We start from the raw sequence: 24,065 nt of genomic DNA on the forward strand, positions 1-24,065 counted from the left end.
TGGTCTTCTATGTGATTATAATCCTGTTTAATCCTGTCAAATTGATAATCATCGCCAACCATTAGACATAGTATGTACACATGTGGCAGCCAAAGGACTTGATTCTCCTCAGGGATCTTAACATTGCTACATTGTATTCATCTTTCTAGTGTAACATTGCCACATTGTATTCATCTTTCTAATGCAGGATTCTACAACTATCAGGAAACCATAAATAGATAGCCTAACTTTAAAGCCAATAATTATAGTAGAAATGTTGATGCTGTCACACAGTAATGAAGACATTTGTGTAGAATAAGCTGATGTGATGCTCTTTGGGGACCAACCTGAACACCCAAACATGACAGCCCTATGGATTTGTATTAGAAACCTAATTGAAAGCTGGAAATAATGGACTTGTATCTTACACAGTGAATCCTTGACTCTGAACAAAACAAACTGAAACTCAGAAACAGTGTTGATATCGCCCATAGGTCTGGCTGCACCTCTATTGCCAGAAGCTAGAGTCAACCTTCTAATTGCTGATAAAGAAACCTGAAAAGACAGAGTGCACACACACCATGCACACAATATGCATAAACACACATACATACACAATTTGTACACAGAACATGCATACCACACACACTAACACACATAAATATTATACATACATACATGCACACTCCACATACATTCTCTCACACATACATCATTTGATTGCTTATAACTAACATGCTTTGGTAGTCACAACCTTTTTCAGCAGATAAAGAGGAACTTTTTTTTTTCCTGACTTTTCTCAAAATACTTGAGTATTGATACTTTTGCTGTGTTTTCTTGTCGATGTTGTTTCCTTTGGGTGTTGTTGTTTTGAGACAGTTTTAATTTGTAGCATTAGCTGGCCTTGAACTCATTATCCTCACTATCTTAAGTAGTGGGCACATGCTACCACTCCTAGCTAGAGCATGGACTCTTAATTACCAGGATATAAAACCACTTGAGAACTGCAAACTCTTGTGTGATCCAGTCAAAGCAGTCTGCCTTAAATGTTTTATCTGTTAAGACGGTAGGCCAGGTGTGGGCTAAGGTTTAGGGACAAGCTACACACGAAAGGAACCAGACTATAGTGGCTTCTTTCCTGAGGTCTCGCATAACCTACTACTTTCCTGGCCAGCTTCACTGGTGTCTGGAGATAGAGCTAAGCTCTGGGGACTGGAGGTGGAGGCCCAGTGGTAGAGAAGGCATTTCCTTCAAGGAAAGAACTGGACTTACTGATGTAGGCAGGGACAGACAGAAAATTCAACTGAAAAGTCAGAGGCATATCTTTGATCAGACTGTAAGAAGTTCAGGTATGCCAAGATCCTGACCCATTTCTATTTCGGACTAAGTTACACAGTCGTCTTCGTTAGAGAGGCCAAGAATACTCCCATTAGTATAGAAAAGTTGTATTTCGGGTATCTAAACCTCTCAGTTGCCTTTTCTCTGAGAATTATATCCCCAACTCTGAATGCTTTGCACGTCTGTAAACTGAGTCTTACATTCAGCAATGTACTAACAAAATACGAAAGGTAAAGCCCTGAGCTGCATGTAAGCCCCTTGGAAACTGACAGCCAACTAGAACAGCTCCTGTTAGCAGCCGGAAATGATTTCAACTTCAGCAGCATGGTCACACACCTGGTTTATGTGCAGGCTGTAAAACGAGCTGACAGCAACACCATGTCTGGAAAGTTGTTGTTTAAAACCTACCCCTCGATTTATTCAATGATTTCTCAATAAATCAACAGCCTTCCCCAGGCAGGAGAGGAATTCTGTTAAGTACCAGGTCGATTGGCTAAGCATCGCTATTTTGTTGTTCTCTGTAAAATGTTACAGTGAGTAAAATTATATCTTTGTAGTTACCTATTTAAAAAGCACTGGAGGAGTCGCTCTGATTTACTAACCTAATTTAGACTCGTATGAACTGCCACTTCTTCTCCCTTAGTCATCTCTGTCATCTCTAAATACCCACAGCTATAGCTTCCTGTAAAACCATTATTTTTCTTTAATCTTGAAGGGGATCCAGACAACTTCAGAAATAAGGGGTTTATGTTTGTTTGTTTGTTTGTTTGTTCTGTTATATATCCAGAGAGTTGTGAGCTGTTCACATAGAATCTCAAGGTTGCTGTTCAGAACCCTGTGCTTGTTTCCTGGGCTAATGAGAGAGAGTCTCTTCAACAGCATGGCTTCCCCCATAAGAGCACACTCAGACAGCTTGTGTGGAGTTTTAATTTCAAACATGAGGTCATTCTTTGTTGGCCTCTCTGTAGAAAGCGAACTGTTGGGAAGGTCACTGTGAATGAGGTTGATACTAGTATAAGCAGCAGATACAATGACATTTAGCTTGTTGTTTCCTTTCCCAAGAAGAGAGGACTTCCCATACGGACATGGAATTCCGCTGTCCTGAGCTACTTGCTATAGAATATCTTGGTTTGGTTCTACTAAAATGAGGAGATGTTTCTGGGTCAAGATACCCAAGTTGCATTTTTTTTTCTAGCGTCCAGATGCCACCTATGGGTGGGAGATTCTCTGCAAAGTTCGAGGCCAGCCTGGTCTACAAAGTGAGTTCCAGGACAGCCAGGGCTACACAGAGAAACCCTGTCTCGAAAAACCAAAAAAAAAAAAAAAAAAAAAAAAAAAAAAAAAGAATCAAAACCAGAAAGGAGTAGTCACATGCAGGGCAAGTTACCTACTTCCTTTTACCAGACTGTAAGCCTTACGGGGTCAGAGATGCTCGTCTCACTTGCTACCTTATCTTCAGCATCCAGAAGCATAGTTGATATGAAGAAGGTGATCAATATGTATCTATAGAGTAAGTAAATAAGAACATTTCATTTGTTGTCCACATTTGCAGGTAACAGATCTTTATGAAGGACCCACTCTGTCCTTCACCCAATTACCAACTGTACTAAGTTCTCCTTCACCCAATTACCAATCTGCAAGACTTCATCTGCTGTGACCAAATATCTAGCAAGAAGAGTCTTAAGGGCAAGACAGTTTGTCTGGGTTCACGGTTTAAGGGGATACAAACCATGATGTTGTGGCAGACATTGCAGTCGATTCTTTGGAGGCATTGAGTGTCTTTCTTTGCTCAATCTCTATGCTCTTTTGTGAGGACACTTGAGCAAAGAAAGACACTCAATGCTGGCCTATAGCCTACACATATATAAATGTATGTGTATAAGCACCTATACACATACATGTATAACCCCATGAAAATACACATAACATACCCGGCACATACAAAAAGGTGTATAAATCCTTAAGTAGAAGAAGTTACTAGATTTTTCAGATCTTTTAAAAAATAAAAAAAATTTTGAGGGGCACATAATTTTCTATTGACCTCTTTAAATATGGAAAGTCAAGAGCAACAACAAACAAACAAACAAACAACCCTCATAGAACAAAAAACCCTGTAAGACCATGGTAAATTTGAAAAGGCCATTAAAAAAATCATAATTATTTTATCCTAATTGAGTACAATGTGACACGCAAACAAATATGGTCATGAGAAATAAATTAAATTAGATCGCCTATTATTCATAGCTGGCATTAAGTAAATATTTAGCCATAGCTGTTCTTATAGAAGCCTGCAAACTCTCTCCCTCCCTGTATTTCTTTCTTCTCATTTCACAAAATCTGTGCTGACCTCAAATTTGCAATGAAGGTAAGGATAACCTTGAATTTCCAACCTTTCTACCTCTACCCCAGAACACAGAATACAGGCTCATGCCATTGTGCGTGGGTCACGTATACAGAATCATTTCATAAGTGGAGAGATACTTACCATGGTAGATAGACCCTCAATTGTAACTATAATTATATATGGCAAACACAAGGGCACTATCCTTTGAAGTTTAGACTTAGAAAAACACTTTTCTACGGGTGGTGGTTTGAATATGCTCGATCCAGGGAGTGACACTCTTTGGAGATTTGGCCTTGTTGGAGGAAGTGTATCACTGTGAGTGTAGGCTTTAAGACCTTTCAGGCTAGCTTTCTGGAAGCCAGTCTTTTTCTAGCAGCCTTCAGATAAGATGTAGAACTCTCAGCTCCTCCTGCACCATGCCTGCCTGGATGCTGCCATGCTCCCATCTTGATGATAATGGGCTGAACCTCCACCTGTAAGCCAGCCCTAACTAAATGTTGCCCTCATTAAGAGTTGCCTCAGTCATGGCATCTGTTCACAGCAGGAAAACCCTACTAAGACAGCATGTCAGCCAGAGGAAAAAAATTTTTTTCAAATTTTACGTGATAGCCAGCTTGTAAATTTGGCAGCCTATGCAATCTGTACAGGAAAGGCAAGTTCACACATACTCCAAAAGAACAAGAAATCATATATCTTTTTTACCCTCTAAAGACTGGGTCTTGTAGAAACAGAGGCCTCTTGGACAGCACACTAGAGTCATGTAAAGGTATTGTGCTCTTTGGGAAACTTCCAGTGAAATTGAAAGATCCTGACAGAATGTAAAAGGACACAGAAGCCCTGAAATTGGCAAGATAGATGTCAGTGTTAGCAGAACCAGCTTCACTGATTTAGAAAAATAGAGGTGCACGATGCTCTGGCCACTCCTTGAACCTGTGTGCCTGCCAATGTTTTGACCGTTCCTTGACCCATGTGTGTGCCCACTGATGAAGCCCATTGCCAGGTGTTTGTGATATTGGTTGCTGAAAAAGAGTCAGAAAAATCTCCCCAGCAACCACAGCCCAGCCAATCCTGAGTTGCTACACCTGCACCAGACTCTTTCCTTGTACCCCTCCCATACCCATTTCTTGAGAATAGACATTGTTTAGATCTGGAAATCCCCTACTCCCCCCTTCTCCTTTCTCCCCTGAGGGCCTATAAAAACTGGGACCTCTTTCCTCTCGAGGTCGACTCCTCTACCCCTGCATGGGATATGAGTCATCCCCAGAGCTCTGGCTTTCCCTGAATAAAGCCTCATGTGGTTTGCAACAAGCTCGGTATATCGTGAGTTCTTGGGTGTCCACTATTGTCCTGAGGCCTGAGCGAGGGGCTCCTTTTGGAGTCTTTCAAAATCACAGGGCAAAGAGTAGTGGGAGACTGCGCTCTGAGCATTGCTACCCCAGGACCTGATGCCATGCAGCCTGCTGAAGGAACACGAACATGGAACTGCAGGAAGACAGGAGCTGGATCCTGGGAATGGCGTCACTATTCATTTTCCCTAATCCCTGTCCTGGGAGGCACCCACAGGGCAGAGCACCAAGCTACTGTCTCTGTTACTTATCACACTGTTCAAGGCAGCTCTTCATTTGTGTCTGGACCCTTCCCTATATACTTTCAACTAGGAACAGTGTGATAATGAGAGGGTATGCTGTATTTTAGACACCATAATTCTGCCCACACATCCAACTAGCAATTTGCTCGCCACAAATGTGTTCGGCCTATATATTACATCTGTACATTCTCTGCCAATCTCTAAAGTTGTGATGTTAATGCAAACCTACAGGTAGTGGTAAGTCTTTCCTTGAGTGACATCACTGCTGAGACCATTTGCCATGAGGAAACACGCATCCCAGAGGTGAGTCACACCCTGGATGTAATTGTTTGATTTCTCTGATTCTCCCTCTCTACACACTAAGTCTTGTGCTGTGGTTGCATGTGGAAGCCCACTGACTGCAGGGCTCTCATCATTGTTAGAAGAGAGTATTTCCACACTGCCTCAAGGAAGTAAGACTAGAATAAAGTAAAAGTGAGTATCTCAATATTATTATATAAATATGATTTCATATTTCACGTGGCTGAAATATTTAAGCTTCCAATTGTCACCTGAATACATCCATTGACTTTGCCTTTTTAATAAGAATATGGAGCTTAAAATAAAATCAACAGCAGTTATATGTTGGCCTTTGGGTTGGCCAATTACTAATTAAATGGTTAATGGGCTTATGCCGAATAAGATACATATTTTCTTCTAATCCATAGATGCCTGAAGGTCCTAAAAGCATTTCATGTACTGACAAGCTTGGGAGGCAATGTTGACAGCCGGATATGGGTATTTCCTAATACCTTTGTTTTCTATGTCTAGTATTTTAATTTTGCTTCTGAGGCTACCCTGTGAAATTTAGTCTGCCGCTGGGTCACTGACATGGGTTCGCTCGTTCATCCTCTTTATCCATTCGTTTCCTTTTGCTTCACCTGGCAAAAATCAACCTCAGCAGAGTACACAGAAATTAATGAATTAAACACCGAGTAGCCTAGGAAAGATGAGCCATTGCTTTTTAATTTTTTCATTAAAACCAAACCAAGCCAAAACAAAACAAAACAAAACAAAACAAAAACCCAGAGTCTCCTACATGATTGTGATGGTTTGTATATCCTTGGACCAGGGAGTGGCACCATCTGAAGGTGTGGCCTTTTGGAATAGGTGTGACCTGGTTGGAATGGGTGTGTCTGTGGGTGTGGGAATAAGATCCTCACCCTAGTTGCCTGGAAGTCAGTCTTCCACTAGCAGCCTTTGGATGAAGACAGAACTCTCAGCTCCTCCTGTGCCATGCCTGCCTGGATACTGCCATGCTCCCACCTTGATGATAATGGACTGAACCTCTGAACCTGTAAGCCAGCCCCAATTAAATGTTTTTTTTTTTTATAAGACTTGCCTTGGTCATAGTGTCTGTTCACAGCAGTAAAACCCTAACTAATACAGAAGTTGGTACCGGGAGTGGGGTATTGCTGTGATAGGCCTGACCATGCTTTTATTTGAAAGAATGTGGATTTTGGGACTTTGGATTTGGAAAGCAGTGGAATGCTTTAAATGGGGCTTAATGGGTCATCCTAGTAGGAATATGGAAGACTTTGTTGCTGGGAGTAATTTGAACTGTGTTGACCTGGCCCAAGAGATTTCAAAGGAGAATTTCAGAATGTGGCATAAAGACTGGTTTTGTGGTATTTTGGTGAAGAATGTGGCTACTTTTTGCCCTTGTCTGAAAAGTTTGCCTGAGGGTAAGGTGAAGAGACTTGGATTAATAGCATTGACAAAAGAAGTTTCAAAAAAGCCCAGCAGAGACTTTGTTCTCTGGTTAAGTCTTATGAAGAAAAGTTTGAACAAGCATAGCAAGCTTAGAAAGGAAAAATATAAAATATATGGTTTGAGTATTAAAGGAGTACCAGGAAGTGAAATGGAGCAAAATCTTGTGTTCTAGGAGATAAAGATTAAGGGAGTGGGACCTTGGGGCAAGATCCTACCCAGCTAAATTAGATCCAGGCATGGTGGAACACACCTTTAATCCCATGAGACAAGCATGCTGATCTCTACATTCAAGCTCAATCTACAGAGCAAGAACCAGGATAGCCAAGCTTAGGCAGTGAAGGATTTAGAAAACATAAAGCTAGTGATAATGTAATAATACAAGGGGATCATGTTCTAGTTCCTGTAAGCAGCAGAACTCGGCAGCTTCCGCCATGTGCCTCTGGCTCTAGAGTTAAGAATGGAAGGAACTACTGGGAAAATTGATGCTGGTTAGCTGGAGCTAAGGAATTAGCGGTGATTAAGAGGAGACCAGCATCGTTGAGGTGAAATCTTCTGGAAATTGTTTTCTGGGAGCACAAAGAAGCTGTGTTCCAGAGATACCCAAGGTTGTACCTCATGCTACGGCTGGACTTGGTAATGTGTAAGAGTCACTCAGGTGGTACTGCTTGTGAAGAAATGAAGGGATCATGGAGAGAAGCTGAGGCTTAGCACTGTGAGAGGCCAGGGAAGGCCATTGGAGAAGGTGAAGCCTCAGCTGTAGTTGATGGCCCAGGATTGAAGGGGTTATGCAAAGGATTTGAGGCTTGGCACCCTGAAGAGAGCCTATGAGAGGCTATTGGTGAAGCCTAGTTGGAGTGGAACACCCCAGTGTATTGGAGATGTCAGTACCATGGGATGATCACCAAGAACAGCAGCCGTAATGGAGTGTATCAACCTGAGCATAGAGTGCTACAGAGGACAGAGATGGAGAAGTGATGCCAGTCCTTAGGAGGAGTCCAAAAGATCAAGTGGAATTCCAGAAACTGAAAGAAGAAGCTGTAACATTGAAATTGCCTTGGAGACTCAAAGATGTTAAAGATGCCAGAGCCATGGGATACATGCTGAGGAAAGCTGCTAACAGGGAGTGGAACCAGCCCAGGAGGAAGCAGTTTGTTGCAGTCAAAAAAGATGAAAAAGGAGTGGAGATCTGAAGACCACTTTGACATCAGCCATGGAGATGCAGAGTTTGGAGTTTGCCCAGTTGGTTTCCTGCCTTGCTTTGGGGATTACAGTTAATTAAGTTGAATGAATCTCAGAAGAGACCTTGAACTTTGGACTTTTAACATTGTTGCAACTGCTATAGACTATGAGGACTTTGAAAGTTGCACTAAATGCATTTTGCATTATGCTATGTTTAAGTATGGCCCCCATAGACTCATGTTTTTGAACAAGTCTATGGGGACCAGGGAGTGGAATGTGATGGTTTGTATATCCTTGGACCAGGGAGTGGCACCATCTGAAGGTGTGGCCTTGTTGGAATAGGTGTGACCTGGTTGGAATGGGTGTGTCTGTGGGTGTGGGAATAAGATCCTCACCCTAGTTGCCTGGAAGTCAGTCTTCCACTAGCAGCCTTTGGATGAAGACAGAACTCTCAGCTCCTCCTGTGCCATGCCTGCCTGGATACTGCCATGCTCCCACCTTGATGATAATGGACTGAACCTCTGAACCTGTAAGCCAGCCCCAATTAAATGTTTTTTTTTTTTTTATAAGACTTGCCTTGGTCATAGTGTCTGTTCACAGCAGTAAAACCCTAACTAATACAATGATCTAGGAAGAAACAGAGCGTTGGGTGTTCTCAGTGAGGTGTCATGGTACTGCAACATCTCGGGAGGGGGAGGGAAAGGTGAGCGTACTTGGGAGCAAGCCCACTCCCCCACTCAGTCATGTAGGTAAGTGCTCCTTAAGGCTGTGTCTAGAAGGAAAGCAAACCCTCAAAGAAACCATGGGATGCACCTGATAGGAGGATCAGCGCAGCCTAAAGAAGACATCAAGTTTTTGTTTTGTTTTGTTTTGTTTTGTTTTGTTTTGTTTTTGTTTTGTTTTGTTTTGTTTTGGTTTGGTTTTGGTTTGTTTTGTTTTTGTTTTGTTTTTGTTTTGTTTTTGCTAATATCTGCTTATTAGTGAGTACATACCATGCATGTCCTCTTGGGTCTGACTTACCTCACTTAGATGATATTTTCTAATTCCATTCTTTTGCCTGCAAAACCCTCATTCTTAATAACTGAGTAGTACTCCATCTGTCTAAAAGAACTGCATGAACAAAAATGGAGAAGAAACGGAGAGAAAGGAGGTCCAGTGACCGGCTCAACTTGGGATCCAACTCAATGAGAGGTCCCAAGGCCTGACACTATTGCTGATGCTATGGTGTGCTTACAGACAGGAGCCTAGCCTGGCTGCCCTCTGAGAAGCCCAACAAGCAGCTGATCAAGACAGATACAGATACTGACACCCAACCAATGGACTAAAGTCAGGGACCCTTGTGGTTGAAATAGAGAACGGCTGGAAGAAGCTGAGGAGGAGGAAAACCCCATAGGAAGACCAGCAGTCTCAACTAACCTGAACCCCTGAGATCTCTCAGACTCTGAGCTGCCAACCAGGTAGCATACACCAGCTGATACGAGGCCCCTGACACATATACAGCACAGGATGCCTGGTCTGGCCTCAGTGAGAGAAGAAACACCTAACCCTCCAAAGACCTGAAGCCCCAGGGAGTGGGGAAGCCTGGTGGGAGGTGGGGTGGAGAGCCATCGTCTTGGAAACTGGGGGAAAAGAAAGAAAGAAAACATCAAGTGGCCATGAGAGTCAGAACTTTCATCATCCGTGCTGTATTCAAAGCGGGGTAGCTGCAATCCCTCCTTCCTACAGGCTCGTCAGCACACAGAAGAGCTCACTGTAGTTTTATCATCTCTGGTCACCTCAGTGTGTGCTTTCCTACTTGCTGCTGGGAGCCATGTTGTGGGAAACTGACAAGACAGGCTTCCAGATGGGTCAGTCTTAACTTGTGGTCGCTCTTTATTTGTGGTTACATCTTGGATTGACCCACACTAACGGTCTATGCTCATAGGGTCCGGTGTGATATTTAATGTATATGTATATACTTTGTATGATGAGTACATGCACTTAGCACATCCATCACCATGAGCTCGGATCACTTCTCCAGCAGGGCATCTTCAGCTCCCCCTCCTCATCATCTGAAACGTGAAGTACAGGAGCATCAGCCACATTGTCCTATTGGGAAACAGGATCTTAGATCCCCTTGTTTTACAGACTCCCATTGGCCAATCTCTCCCTATATGCCCGCCCCTTCATCCTCTCATCTTCTTATAACTAACTACTGTTCTACTCTCGATCTCTACCTTTTAGATTCTACAGTGAGTTAGGTCATGTGACGCTGTTGTGGATTGCCCTGGTGCTGTTGGTATTTTGATATTAACTCTGCTTCCTCAAGAGGGGCTGCCCCCTCCCATCCCTAAAGAAGTGAATCAATCACCTACTCAGGTGATTTCATGTGAACCTTCTCCCCATTTTAACTGGTCAAATAAAGGCTAGAGCTTGTGGTTGGGTAGTGGAAGGAAAAGATAGGGCTGGAGGTTTTAGAGACAAGGAAGAGAAGAAGGAGAAGATGATGGAGGGGAGAGAGGAAGATGGAGGAAGGGGAGGTGGAAAGAAGATGGAGCAAAACTACATGGCCCAGAGAAGTCACAAATAACAGGGATCTCATAGCTGGGGAATAGAGTAGTGTAGTGGGAAATCTGCCTAATCTAGGTATATAGCTTTAAAAAAAATAAATCTCATTAAAATAAAACTGCAGATTTGTTATAACTGGGTTGTGTGGTTTTTGCACGGGCTTATTAGGGTTGGAAATTTACTACAATATGCTGCCCACCTTTTTTTTTTTTTTGGCCTGGCTTATTTGCTTAACAAATATCCTGTAGGCCCGCCCATGTAGTTGTGATTATAAGATCATATTCTTTTAGAGAAGGAGCAGTGCTTCGTTCAGAAAAAGGTACTGCATTTTCCGCATCCACTGATACACGTTTTCAGTAACTTGTTATATGGTGTGTTCTTTAGTCAAAAGATCTTTAGATTTTACATCTTAGATGTGTTAGTGTGATAATATATATATTTTTAAATCTAGAAGGATCTACTAAAACATGGGCAGTAACTACTTCAGTGATTTTCTACTTGTAAAAAATGACTCTCATTAAAACAAAGCTGCAAATTTATTAGAGGAAGACTGTTGCTTCTCTACAAGGAATCTCACAAATCTCAAAGAGAAATGTTGAAGTGACTTTGGCAGTTCCTTAAAATCAGAAAGAAAAAGAAATGTATCTTAAGTGTAAGACACACAGAAAAGTTCTGAAAATACTTCAAAAATCTATACATTGTCTTCCTCTAGCTCCTTAAATGTTTTTTTTTTTTTTTGTTTTTTTTTTTGTTTTTTTTTTTTTTGTTTTTTTCGAGACAGGGTTTCTCTGTATAGCTCTGGCTGTCCTGGAACTCACTTTGTAGACCAGGCTGGCCTCGAACTCAGAAATCCGCCTGCCTCTGCCTCCCGAGTGCTGGGATTAAAGGCGTGCGCCACCACGCCTGGCTCTTTTTCTTTTTCTTTTCTTATTTTTTTCTTTTTTCTTTTTCTTTTTGGGTCTGTAGGAGACTAAGCTGCACAGTACTCCTTCAGCCCTGAAATGAGCCCAGCTCCACTTTCTGAGCTCTGGATTTTATCACTTAACCAACCCCTGTCCCCTGGAACCCACCATCCCCCAAGTTCCACCCCCACTCCCCACCCCCACCCCACCCCTGCTTCCAGATGCTTCATCTCACAACAGGTTAGAAAGCCGTAGCTCCCTTTGCTGTTGCCTGGAGATTCCAAGTAGGCAAGCCCCTTCCTCAGCAATAACACTCCCTTTTAGCCCGAACCCCACTGCCACAAGGAGCCACATACCAGTCTCTCAATGCTTGCTCTTCCCAACCTGTGTGCTGGGTCTGCCCTGCTTTCCCAGACTTCTCAGTCACACCAACAGCGAACCGTTTCTTATGCTCCTTACACTAATAATATCATAAACCTGACCATCAGAACAGGATGCTGGCCGACGATCCATCCTGCACAGGCAGAGAGTTCCCAATAGTAGCCCTAGGAGACTTCCTTTCACCATCTCTGTATAATTGTCAAAATCGTCCAATGGACAGAACATTGAGACGCCATTATTAATCTAACTAGTACACCTTATTCTGATGTCTCCAGCAGGTTTCCCCAAACAAGATCTAGGCTGTGACTTTCAGTCCGATGTCCTATAATTTTAGCATCCCTTGTCTGAGATAGTCCCAGCATCTGCCCTTGGCTTTTGTTCAGGCTAGTCTTATATCCATGTGACACAAGCTAGAGTCATGAGAGGAGGGAACCTCAGTTGAGAGCATGTCTCTACAAGATGAGTCTGTAGTCAAGCCTGTGGAGTATTGTAAATTCCTGATTGGTAGGGGAGGGTCCAGCCCATTGTGGGTGTTGTTATCCCTGGGCCTGCGGTGGTCCTGGGTTCTATAAGAAAGCAGACTGAGCAACCGGTGAGGACTAAGCCAGTAAGCAGCATCCCTCCATGCTTTCTATATCAGCTCCTCTTCGGGTTCCCGCTCTGTTTGGTTTTCTGTCAATGATGAACAGTAATATAGCCAAATAACTCCCTTTCCTCCCCAACTTGCTTTTTGGTCATGATGCTTCATTGTATCAATAGAAACATAGACTGAGACAGCATCCCTGACGCCAACATTTCTGAAGATCTCTGCTGGCTATTGTACAGAAGCTGTCTCCGTCCAGGCCTCTTGTTTCTTAGTTATTAACTCTGGGTTGCGTTACATTGGAGGCTCTCTTAGTCCCCCTTCCTTGGATTTCTGTGCTTCTTTCCCTAACCTAGCAGGGTTCGATGTTTCTACTTATCTCCGAGGAGTCAGTTCCTGTTACAAATCTAGACTGAACTGAAGATTCTGCAAGGCCCAGGCAAGTCACGACGCATTTATGTTACACTGATTTTTTGGGGCTAGAAGACACTGTCACATAAGAAGTGATGCACAAAGCTTTGTCTTATTTGTGTTTTGGAAACTGGAAAGTTCTCTCTAGAGTCAGGCTTACTTGTGATCTTGCATAAGAGATACCAAGTTTACATCTCCCCTTGAACAAATCTGCCCCTGCCTCTGGGTTAAGTTGCAACATAGCCTCATGGGCTTATCAAAGGCCATAACTACAGATGTGGCTTCCAGTGACAGTGATGTCATCACAAAAGTTTGAGGTAATAAATGGCTTTCCCGTTGCCATGGGAAAATATGATATCATTTATCCCATATCATTGGGTTTTTTAAAAGCAAACATATACTCCTTTCATGATCATAAAATAAACAGAATAAAGTTATGCCCATTAAAACACTACCCTTGATCCGTCTTGACACTGAGACCCTTACATGTTTTTTGGCATGGTTGGCAAGCACTCTACCACTGAGCTACATCACCAGTCTGAAGCTGGCGTCTTGAAAGAACGGAGGACACTTGATGTCCTTATCTCCCATTCAGGGCTATGATAACTGTGATGCCATTTCTCCACCCTCTCTCTCCTTCCTTGGAGTCTCATTGGACACATCCCTTATCTAAACGCCTACCATACAGTCATGAGCATTACCTTTCCTCAGGCGTGGTGGCCAACATCCATGCAGGCCCTGCTCATACTTCATGCGGGTGTTTAGCTGTGTCCTGCCTTTGTGGCTCTTCCATGCTTCTTCTTGAGGCCAAGGGTCACACTGGGGTTCAGTGGGGGAAAACTCCAATAGCAACAAGCACCCTCCATTTTACAGCCTTCAGTTTTTAAATTTAATAAGATTTTGGTCAAAACTTGTTTTCTTTTTATACTCATTTAAGTAAGTTTGTAACCGATTTTTTTTCCAACTGGGAATATACAAATTTGATTAAAAATAAAATGCTTTTCAGGCAGGACCTGTGTAATGTTTCAGTGGGTAAAGGAACTTGTCATGCAAGCTTAGAGACCTGAGTCCAATCCCTAGAATCTATATGAAGGTGGAAGGAGAGAAGTGACTCCACAAAGTTGTCCTCTGGCCTATGTGTGTCACTGTGTGCATGCATACACACATGCACACATTATTGGTGTGTGTATTAAAACCTTCCCATAAATTTTGATGTCCAGGGGCATTATTTGCTTTACCTATGCTGTTTGCTTATTGTGGCACATACCTGTAACAGTGCTGTCTGGAGGTTGGAGGGCAACTTAGAGGACTTCATTCTTTCCTCCTGCCATGTGGATCTGGGGAATCAAACTCACAACCTCGGGGTTGGTACATAAGTGCTTTTACCTGCGGGACCCCAGCTGTAAAGATTTAGGACTGGTTGTGACGACTCATGCCTGTAACCCCAATACTCAGCAGGCATGAGTAAGGAGTCTTACAGTTCAAGAGCAATCTATTAATCATAGTCTGAGCCTGCACAGTCATCTTAGGCCTAGCCAGAGTTTTGTACCAGTGTATAAAGAAATCATTTTATATACTTCAGAAGTTCCGGTGCTAGCTGCTGCTCTTGAATTCCCTCAGATAGCACCATAACCATATCCATCCCATGTTCAAATTAGATTTGGTGGGATGTTCAAAGTTGACTTTCCACACACTGTTAGGAGAACAGTCAGTGAAGATTGCTGTACTCACTTACCTGACTCTGGATTTGCTGTCTGGTCCCCAAAGAAGGTCCAGGCATTCCAGTGCTGCTGGTGGGATTTCTACTTGTGGCAACACACTATCCTCTCACACAGGACTCCTCTTTTTGTGTAAATCCTATATCCTGGCATTTTGCTCTCCCCCAGCCCATTCCTATAAGCAAGCTGGTGTGGGATATACACGTGGTGGTATCTCATTACACGTGGCTCAGCCATGCTTTGAAAATCTGCCCCTGTCTGTCAATCTATTACCTTTATCTGAAACTTCAATGCTCCAATAGAACAGGGCAGAAAAGGAAATTCCCACTCTCAGAGCAGAGCATAGTGTAGGCTGGCCTACTAAGATCCCATCTCTGGTATATCACCTGTCATCTCAGAGTCTGATGTCATAGCTCTTCTCAGTATGTCCAAGGTGTCCTGGGAGTCCTGCTTCTCTGGGAAAGCCTCTGAGAGTGTGTCTTCAGTCTGTAACACAGCCAGCATGTAAGACCAGAGACATTGATAACTTGTCCTCAAAGTCCCCAACGATGTCACCCCGAAAGCAGCTCTGCCACCAGAATGGTTTCGGCAGGAGTTCAGAGGATGTTGGATGATTCATGACTCTCAGAAAGAAACCCAAATGGACTGCATAACGTTTCTCTGAGCACATGTGAATCCTGAGACTGAAGTGACATCATTATTCCTTCAATATTGAGCATGATTAACATTTTTAAGACATGCAAATGTTAATGAATGTTGAAGATACCTAAGATAGAAAGAGCACATTTACACTGAGGAGAATGAAAAGCCAGGACTAAGGACAGGCCAAGTCAGGATGCGTTGTCCTCTGAAAAGATAAGGGTGTTAGTAAAAGAGGGAGGGAATAGGGGGAGAGGGAGGGAGGGAGGGAGGAAGGGAGGGAGGAAGGGAGGGAGGGAAGCACAGTAAAGACCAAGAACATGATGTGTAATATAGATCAGTGATATTTTAATGTGTTCTGATATGGTTGCTTGGTTAGCACTGCATCCAGATGATTTGAGAACTAATTTGGTTAAGAAATTAAATGAACCTATTCCTATTAAAGATGAACTTTTCTGTAATTTAATAATAAGAAAAAATAGTGAGGCAGGCAGACAGGGGACAGGTCCTCATGGTATATACATCTTTGCCAAATGACCAACATTTTAAAAAAAGAAATATATATATATATATATTTATATATTTATATATTTATGTATATATATATATTATTTATATATTTATGTATATATATATATATACACACACACACACACACACACACAAACATGTGCTTCCTTTGGACTGCACACAGTCTGCAGATATAATGAGGAGAAAGCCAGACAGCTAGCTTTATGAACAGCTTTAGGAATATGGAGATTAAATCCTCAGGTCCCAGAGGAGGAGCCATCTGAATGTTTTCTTCCAATCCTTAGACAAAAGGGAGGGTCAGGAAGGGTGATGAGCTCAAAGAAGAACTGCCAATCACATCTTCCATGGGCAAGTGACTCCCGAGGAAGACAGCAGACACTTTGCACAGTTTTCCTTCTGTGGTCACAGGGAGGATATGTCATGAAAAAGGGAGGGAGGATATGCCATGAGAAAGGGAGGATATGTCATGAGAAAGGGAGGATATGCCATGAGAAAAGGAGGATATGTCATGAGAAAGGGAGGATATGTCATGAGAAAGGGAAGATATGTCATGAGAAAGGGAGGATATGTCATGAGAAAGGGAGGATATGTCATGAGAAAGGGAGGATATGTTATGAGAAAGGGAGGATATGTCATGAGAAAGAAATGGAAATCTTAGAGCTTCTGCAATTACTGTCAAATTGTAAGCAGACTGGAAAGAACATTTTGTTAAAATTAAACATGTTATTCCATCTGAAGACAATTAATTTTACACTCTTCTCTCAAAACCATCTTTTGGAAAACTTAATCAGTGATAAAAAATAATAGTGATAATTTAAAGACAGTGTTTTAATTATTTGATAATTAAGCTAGCAATATGGGATTGGACTGTCAAGTTCCATATCCAAGGGTCAGAGATTTTTCAAATTAACTTTCATTATTCTTGAGAATGTCATACAGGTATACAATGAAATGTGATCATATGAACTCCAATTTACCCCTTCACTTCCTCCCCCAGACTCTCCAACATGCTCCACTACCGAACTCTTGCCCTCATTTTGGGAAGGGAGGGGAGGACAACCCACTAAAATCCAATCAGTGTTGCTCACATATGTGTGGGTAGGGATCACCAACTGGAGCACGGAGAGCCTACTAGCAGCCATAGCGATGGATAGAAAAAAAATGATAATAAATTTGGCCGAGATTCCTTAAAACCCCAATTCTCTATAAATACCAGCTATCTTGATACTGTTTCTGTTAATAGTTTTCAAATGTCTGGGTTCAAACTATTTCCATGAAATACCTTCATCAGAAAACTCATTAATTTCTTGTTATTTACTGAAAAACCTTTTGGATTTTCTTTTCCTTCTTCAGAAAACAATCTATGTGTGACACTGTGCGACCCATTGTCTTAGAGCAAATGACTGTAACAGCTGGAGCAGGCATTCAAATATTTATTGTTTTTCTTTTATTTGTGAGCTTCGGTAACTTGATGTTTCTTGCTCACGAGAGGATCCAAGTCTGCATATTTCTTTAAAAATTTTCAGAATCCCCACAAAAATATTTTAAAAATTCAGATTTCTGCTGGTTTCCTGCAGATCGCTAGAACGTTTGCCAAGTTCCTGCAAAAACAAAAACCACAGAAACTTATTCAGAATTCTTGGTGTATTTACCCCCCAAAATCTGCACTGAGATCTTTTTTTAAAAATAATAAAAGAAATTATAATAAGATGAAACAAGAAGGATCACATCAACAGTGGACAAGGAAAACAGCAGAGGAGCTGGGCGGTGGTGGCACACGCCTTTAGTCCCAGCACTCGGGAGGCAGAGGCAGGTGGATTTCTGAGTTTGAGGCCAGCCTGGTCTACAAAGTGAGTTCCAGGACAGCCAGGGCTACACAGAGAAACCCTGTCTTGAAAAACAAGAAAGAAAGAAAGAAAGAAAGAAAGAAAGAAAGAAAGAAAGAAAGAAAGAAAGAAAGAAAGAAAGAAAGAAAGAAAAAGAAAGGAAAGAAGGAAGGAAGGAAGGAAGGAAGGAAGGAAGGAAGGAAGGAAGGAAGGAAGGAAGAAAACAGCCAAGGGGACAGATCTATTCATTCACAAGCTCAAGAATCCCATAATAACACTAAACGGAACCATTCTATATGCACAGGGGACCTTGGGCAGACCTGTGCAGGCCCCATGCATCCATCCTCACCAGGACCCTCTGAGAGTTCACGTGAGCTTTGCTGATCTGGATTACCTTGCTTTCCTGCTGTCCTCCATCCCCTTGGGTTCTTTCTTCCCACCTCTTCTGCGCATTCCCTGAGCCCTGAGGGTAGGGATTTGATGGGCACATCCATTTAGGGCTGTGTTCCAGGATCTTTAACTTTCTGCATTATGTCTGGGCTATGTTTGCTCCCATCTAACCCAGGAGGAAACTTCTCTGTTGTAATCTGAGCAAGACACTGATCTATGATTATAGCAAAATGCCATTGTACTGAGATTCTTCTTTTTTTTTTTTTTTTTACTACACTGAACTAATAGGCCGTGTGAATAACTTATCTGCTAAAAACAAGTAAATTGTGATAAAAGCAAACCCTTGGAGAGATAGACTGTAAGCAACATCGCTTATTGTTGGAATGTTCCAGTCTTTTACTCTTTACTTTTAAGACAATTTAAGCATAGATCTCATAAACTTAAAATATATTTAATATTCATAATAGATATTGCAAATTCCCTAAAATTTCTCATGTATCAGGTAAAATTATCTAAAACATCTAAGAAGTTCTTCATAATAGTAAAAATAATTGTTATATTTACAATTTTAAGAAATTAAGTGTAGTTATGCTATTTTTCAGTGTTTCTGGATATCTAAGGTATAAGATAGCTTACTTACTAGTTACCACTAATATTCTTGGCATCAAAATAGCTTTTGCCCGAGAGCTGGAGTGAGGGCTTAGCAGTGAAGGGCCTGCACTGCTCTTGTATAGGACCCGGGATTGGTTCCCAGCATCTACCTCAAGAGGTTCACACCAGTGTGTAGCTCCAGCTCCAGGGAAACCATCTTCTGGCATCTGCACAGATAGATGGCATATTCTTACACTTAAATGAAGATAAAAATAAAGGTGAGTCTTCTTTTTAAATCTTGTATATTTGTGACGGGTATTCCTGCCTAGCAAGTAACACACGAGCATCGCAAAGAAACCTACGCCGCAATAACGCTTGCCAAACGCACATACTTCCACCTCATTGGCTATCATCCCCTCGGTTCAATGTTCTTAGGCACACCAACTGACTTTTCATCATCACATGCATTAAAAACACCAATGCTTCTTTCAATTCAACCAATGCATTGAGCAATCGCCTTCTAACTGATAAGAATATAAAGAGAAAAGTGAGATTCCTTCCTTCAGCGTGGTAACATCTGATTGGAGCATCGCAGATAAACAGCAAGTCTCCACAGATGTCAACTTAGCCCTACCGTAGGCAGTGGGGAGCTCCTATCAGAAATTTGACCGGAAATTTGTGGGAAGATGTGGAGTTGCTTGCCAGGTGCTATTTTAACGAAATATGACGGCCATGACAATGACTGCTCAGTTTCTTTCCTAGGGTTCAGACCCTTCCCTTAGTTCTCTGAGAATTCTTGGGAAGGTTGTAGTATAAAATAGGATTGGAAACAGAACCTGTTGTGGTCCAGAGAGATCAGACCCTTGTAACAGGCATCTGTGTTGATGCATTCACTGGTTTTGTGTGTCGACTTGACACAAGCTCGATTCATCAGAGAGGAAGGATCCTCAGTTGAGAAATGTCTCCATAATATCAGGCTATAGAACATTTTATCAATTAGTGATCAGTGGTGGAGGGCCCAGCCCATTGTGGGTGGAGCCATCCCTGGGCTGATGGGGTCTTGGGTTCAATAAGAAAGCAGGCTGAGCAAGCCACAGTTAGCAACACCCCTCCATGGCCTCTGCATCAGCTCCTTCCTACAGGTCCTGCCCTGTTTGAGTTCCTATCCTGACTTCCTTAGGTGACGAACAGCAGTGTGGAAGTGTAAGCCAAATAAACCCTTTCCTCTCCAAGTTGCCTTTTGGTCATGGTGCTTAGGGACAACCTGACACTCTGTCACCTTAGCATGAAAGTTCCTTGAAGGAAAGCGCCTGAGCTGCTTCAGCTTTCAAGTTCATAGGTAAGCAAAGTTTGGGTAGATGTCACAGGGCATGGGAGAAAAGCATCGATGGCAATAACGGGTATGAGTTAGCCACATGTGTAGCTGATGTCACAGTCTCATGCCCACGGTCCACGACTTTGGAGTATACATGATGTAATGCCTAGAATGTGGTAGCAGTGTCCTGGCATGTAATAAGTATTCTAGAAAGGAGAGAGACTATAATTATAACTCCTTCCTATTTTATTTATTCCTTCCTTATTTCCTTTCTTTTTTTCCTCCTTCCCTCCAACCGCCCCCCCCCCTCCTTGAAGGGAAGTATTTTAACTACTAGCTTAATTGTTTCTCATTGACTACAGAAGTGAAATTTTTATTTTTGAATTTTCCGGGTAAGACTGTGTAAACAGGAGAGAAACGCAGAGGCGTTTACTAACGTCGGAAGATCATGAACAGTAAGCAGATGGGAGAGAGACCAGCCTGAGACAGCTACCAACACAATGTGTGTGGCTGTGTGTGGTGATGGTGACCACCCTGTTCTGCAGCAGAGTCACTCCAGGCTGCTCTGTGGCTTCTCTTTCCATTTCCAATTTTGAGCCTGCAGTGCTGGAGATATTTCCAGCAACCAAGTTACTCTCAAAGGGAAAAAACAGGCAATGGAGAGACGGGCTGGGTCGGGATGTTAAGAACCAGTCACCACGGCGGGTGATGGCTTGACGTGAACTTTTCTAAGTCTGTCTCTCTTCTTGTCTTTGTTCACCTTCCTGTCACTGAAGCTGAAGAAAGGCTTCGAATACTGGGCAAAGTCTGAGTGTCATGAAACAAGAAGTCCCAGAGCTGTTGGATCTTCATTTCATTGGCTCTGAAATACAACATGGATCTGCAAGCCGAACCTGTAGGACTCAACGTGTTAGCCAAGTCAAAATCGCAGATGAGACTGGTTTGAACATCTGAGAAAATGCACTTAAATCACAGTTGACTTGCTCATGTGAGCACCATACAGCTTTATTGTGGATTAAAAGCCCCATATTATTGCAGCACCCTTGTATGCTAATAATAAAGTCATTTTTTTTATTCCCAAAGTCCTGCTATACAATGGAAATGTAAGATGTCATTCCAACTATAGAAGACAAAGGCGCAGGGACCTAGGAAGCTCTGTTTTGTTTGTCCCTCAGCTATTTACTGGAATTACCAAAAGCTATGGGAGGTGAGGGAGACACACAAAGCTCTGGATTTGAATGGACAACCTAATGTGTTTATTGAAACCCACGTGCAGACCGTGCATCCATTATTCTGGGCAAGTTACTGCAAAGAGAGCTGCGAGCCTTGCTGTAGCCCCATGCACACTAAAGGCAACAGACGTGACTTCATCAGTCCTCTGATTACCTGAACTCTTTCTAACACCTGCGCTAGAGAACACAGGTCAAATTTTACATGCATGCAGTCACCTTAGAGCTTTCTGTCTGTAACGAGATGAAGGGCCAGCCAACCCTGGGTGGGAACTGACCTCAAGGTTTCGTCATTTTTCCTGTGGCCATCTGCATTTAAACTAATCCATCTCTATCAAGTTTAATACGCTGAGGGAAGGGGGGCCATTGATGAATAGAACTGAGAGTTCTGCCTTCAAAAAAGAACCTGTTAAGGAAACAAAGCGGTCTTGAAACACATATGCACACGCAGATGCAAGGTTTGGCACAAAATAAAATATAATGAGGCTGGGAATGTTTTTCTTCAGACTAGAGTGCTTATTAAACATTCCAAATAAATCCAATGAAAAGAGTTCAGGTGTGACTTTGTGCCTGAGTGGCATGGGCTGTTTTTAAGTTTAAGACGTGAAATATTGCAAGACATTTTTCATAACACATTTAGTCTCTGGACAGTGAGACCAGCGAGGAATTATCCAACTAAGATGGATTCTGCTTTAGAAAAAAAAAATGTCTGTATTTACATTTAATTCGGGGATAGTGAAATCCACTCTTCTGGGCACACATTTAGTGTTTTGCAAACTAGAAGCGTCATTGCCACAAGCAAGATGCAGGTGATTCCAATAACTCACTACTCTCACATCGTTCCTTACAGTCTGCCCCTTCCCTGCCCAGAGCTGTGGATTAACCCCATAATACTATCTTCTTAATGAAACATCCTTGAGTAAATTACTAAGTGTGACATCACAGGGCCATATGTTAAATAGATTTTTTTTTTTACTTGATATAACAAACAAACCCACCAACTTACATTCTACCATGGTCCCAACCTTTGTGTCTATGTTAGGGATTTATTAAAACTTCAAGTTTTCCTTCATCTTCATCAGGACCAGATGGCAGCCTATTTCATTATTATTTTAAATTTAAACATTAATTAACTAAAAATAATACATAAAAATTTTTTTCATGAGCAATACTATTAGTAAAAAGTAGGAATTGCCGGAAGTGACTGAGACGTTTACCCCAAAACCTGTGCCTATGGACCTCCCCCCAAACCCCCAGCACGTTGGCAGTGCAGCAACAGGCCTATGGACACTCCCATAGCTAAAGAGTAAATGCACGAGTGTGCACATGAGTCTGCACATAAGGAATAAGAATACCTGAAGTGAATCCCATAGCTGAGTGGTTCATGGCTCCTGCAGCCTGGGTGTTGGAACAAGGCAACGCTACTTATAACCGAAGAGAAGAGAAGAGAAGAGAAGGGGAGGGGAGGGGAGGGGAGGGGAGGGGAGGGGAGGGGAGGGGAGGAGAGGGGAGGAGAGGAGAGGAGAGGAGAGGAGAGGAGAGGAGAGGAGAGGAGAGGAGAGGAGAGGAGAGGAGAGGAGGAGAGGAGAGGAGAGGAGAGGAGAGGAGAGGAGAGGAGAGGAGAGGAGAGGAGAGGAGAGGAGAGGAGAGGAGAGGAGAGGAGAGGAGAGGAGAGGAGAGGAGAGGAGAGGAGAGAAGAGAAGAGAAGAGAAGAGAAGAGAAGAGAAGAGAAGAGAAGAGAAGAGAAGAGAAGAGAAGAGAAGAGAAGAGAAGAGACTTCAAGTGAATATGAAAAAAATAATGTGCATAAAATGGGATCTGGGCTTATAGAAAATAAGCTTTATTTTCTTTAACTTTTTTTTGCCTAAGAATAGCTGAATACCACAGATACAGATCATAATCTTACTCCTGTGGAGTCTTGGTTTTGGGGTAGCACATCGTTCATCCACCATGATCTAGATTAGTGGTTCTTAACCTGTAGGTTATGACCCCTTTGGCGGTCACATTTAAGATGTCCTGAATATCAGACATTTACATCACAATCAATAACAGTAGCAAAATTACAGTTATGAAGTAGCAATGAAGTAATTTATTACTGGGGGTCACCACAGCATGAGGCACTGTATTAAAGGGTCACAGCAATAGGAAACACTGTTCTAGATGAATCTGTGTTAAATAATAAGGCTACATACACTGTTTCTCAAAAAAGTAAATTCAGGCTTTGGAGTTCCGTCCCAAGACAATGGTGGTACTTCATCATGACCCATGAAAACTTTCCATTCCTAACATTTCTCCCTAGGAACCAATCAATGCAATTGCTGGCCCAACAGTCCAATGAAGAAAAGCAAACACTTAAGTTGAATTTGATTTGGTAACATTGTAGGCATCTGTCAGTAGATCAGCCGAAGTCTCGTCTACCACACCTTGACCTTGCTTAGGACACTCGGTGGACAGTCTGAACTTGAGGCAACAGTCCATCTTGACCACCCACTTCTGCAGTAACAGCTATGCTATCCCAGCCTACCCTAAGCACAGCATGATCCTTTAGAATCTATTTTTTTCTTCATGTACCAAGCATTCATTATGTTTACTAAGGTTTGAAAATAAAATCTAAAGATTCATTGAACCTCAATTTAAAACATGGCCATTGAGGCAAAGGCAGCAGAAATCTTCAAAGTATATTCCTGAGGAACAATCTCTACTTTCGCACTTAGCTGCCTCACTATTCTAGGCTGGGCATTCATTTCTGCCATGATAGAAGGGAGAAGACATAAGCAATGCCCTACTCTACACGTTCTTGCCTGTGTTTCTGGGAAACAGAA

General features: G+C 42.3%; 1 long non-coding RNA gene across 1 annotated transcript in view; it reads left to right on the top strand.

Moving 5' to 3' along the window:
- Positions 1–21,045, top strand: part of LOC147002781 (uncharacterized) — a 47,260-nt gene extending 26,215 nt beyond the window's left edge. The window contains exon 4 of the long non-coding RNA XR_015048570.1: positions 20,791–21,045. This is a non-coding gene — a long non-coding RNA (uncharacterized LOC147002781). The remainder of the gene's footprint in view (positions 1–20,790) is intronic.
- Positions 21,046–24,065: the final 3,020 nt, after the last annotated feature.

Source organism: Mus caroli, unplaced genomic scaffold (genome assembly GCF_978045245.1).
Source record: "Mus caroli unplaced genomic scaffold, Mus_caroli_1 scaffold_9, whole genome shotgun sequence".
NCBI classification, from domain to species: Eukaryota; Metazoa; Chordata; class Mammalia; order Rodentia; family Muridae; genus Mus; species Mus caroli.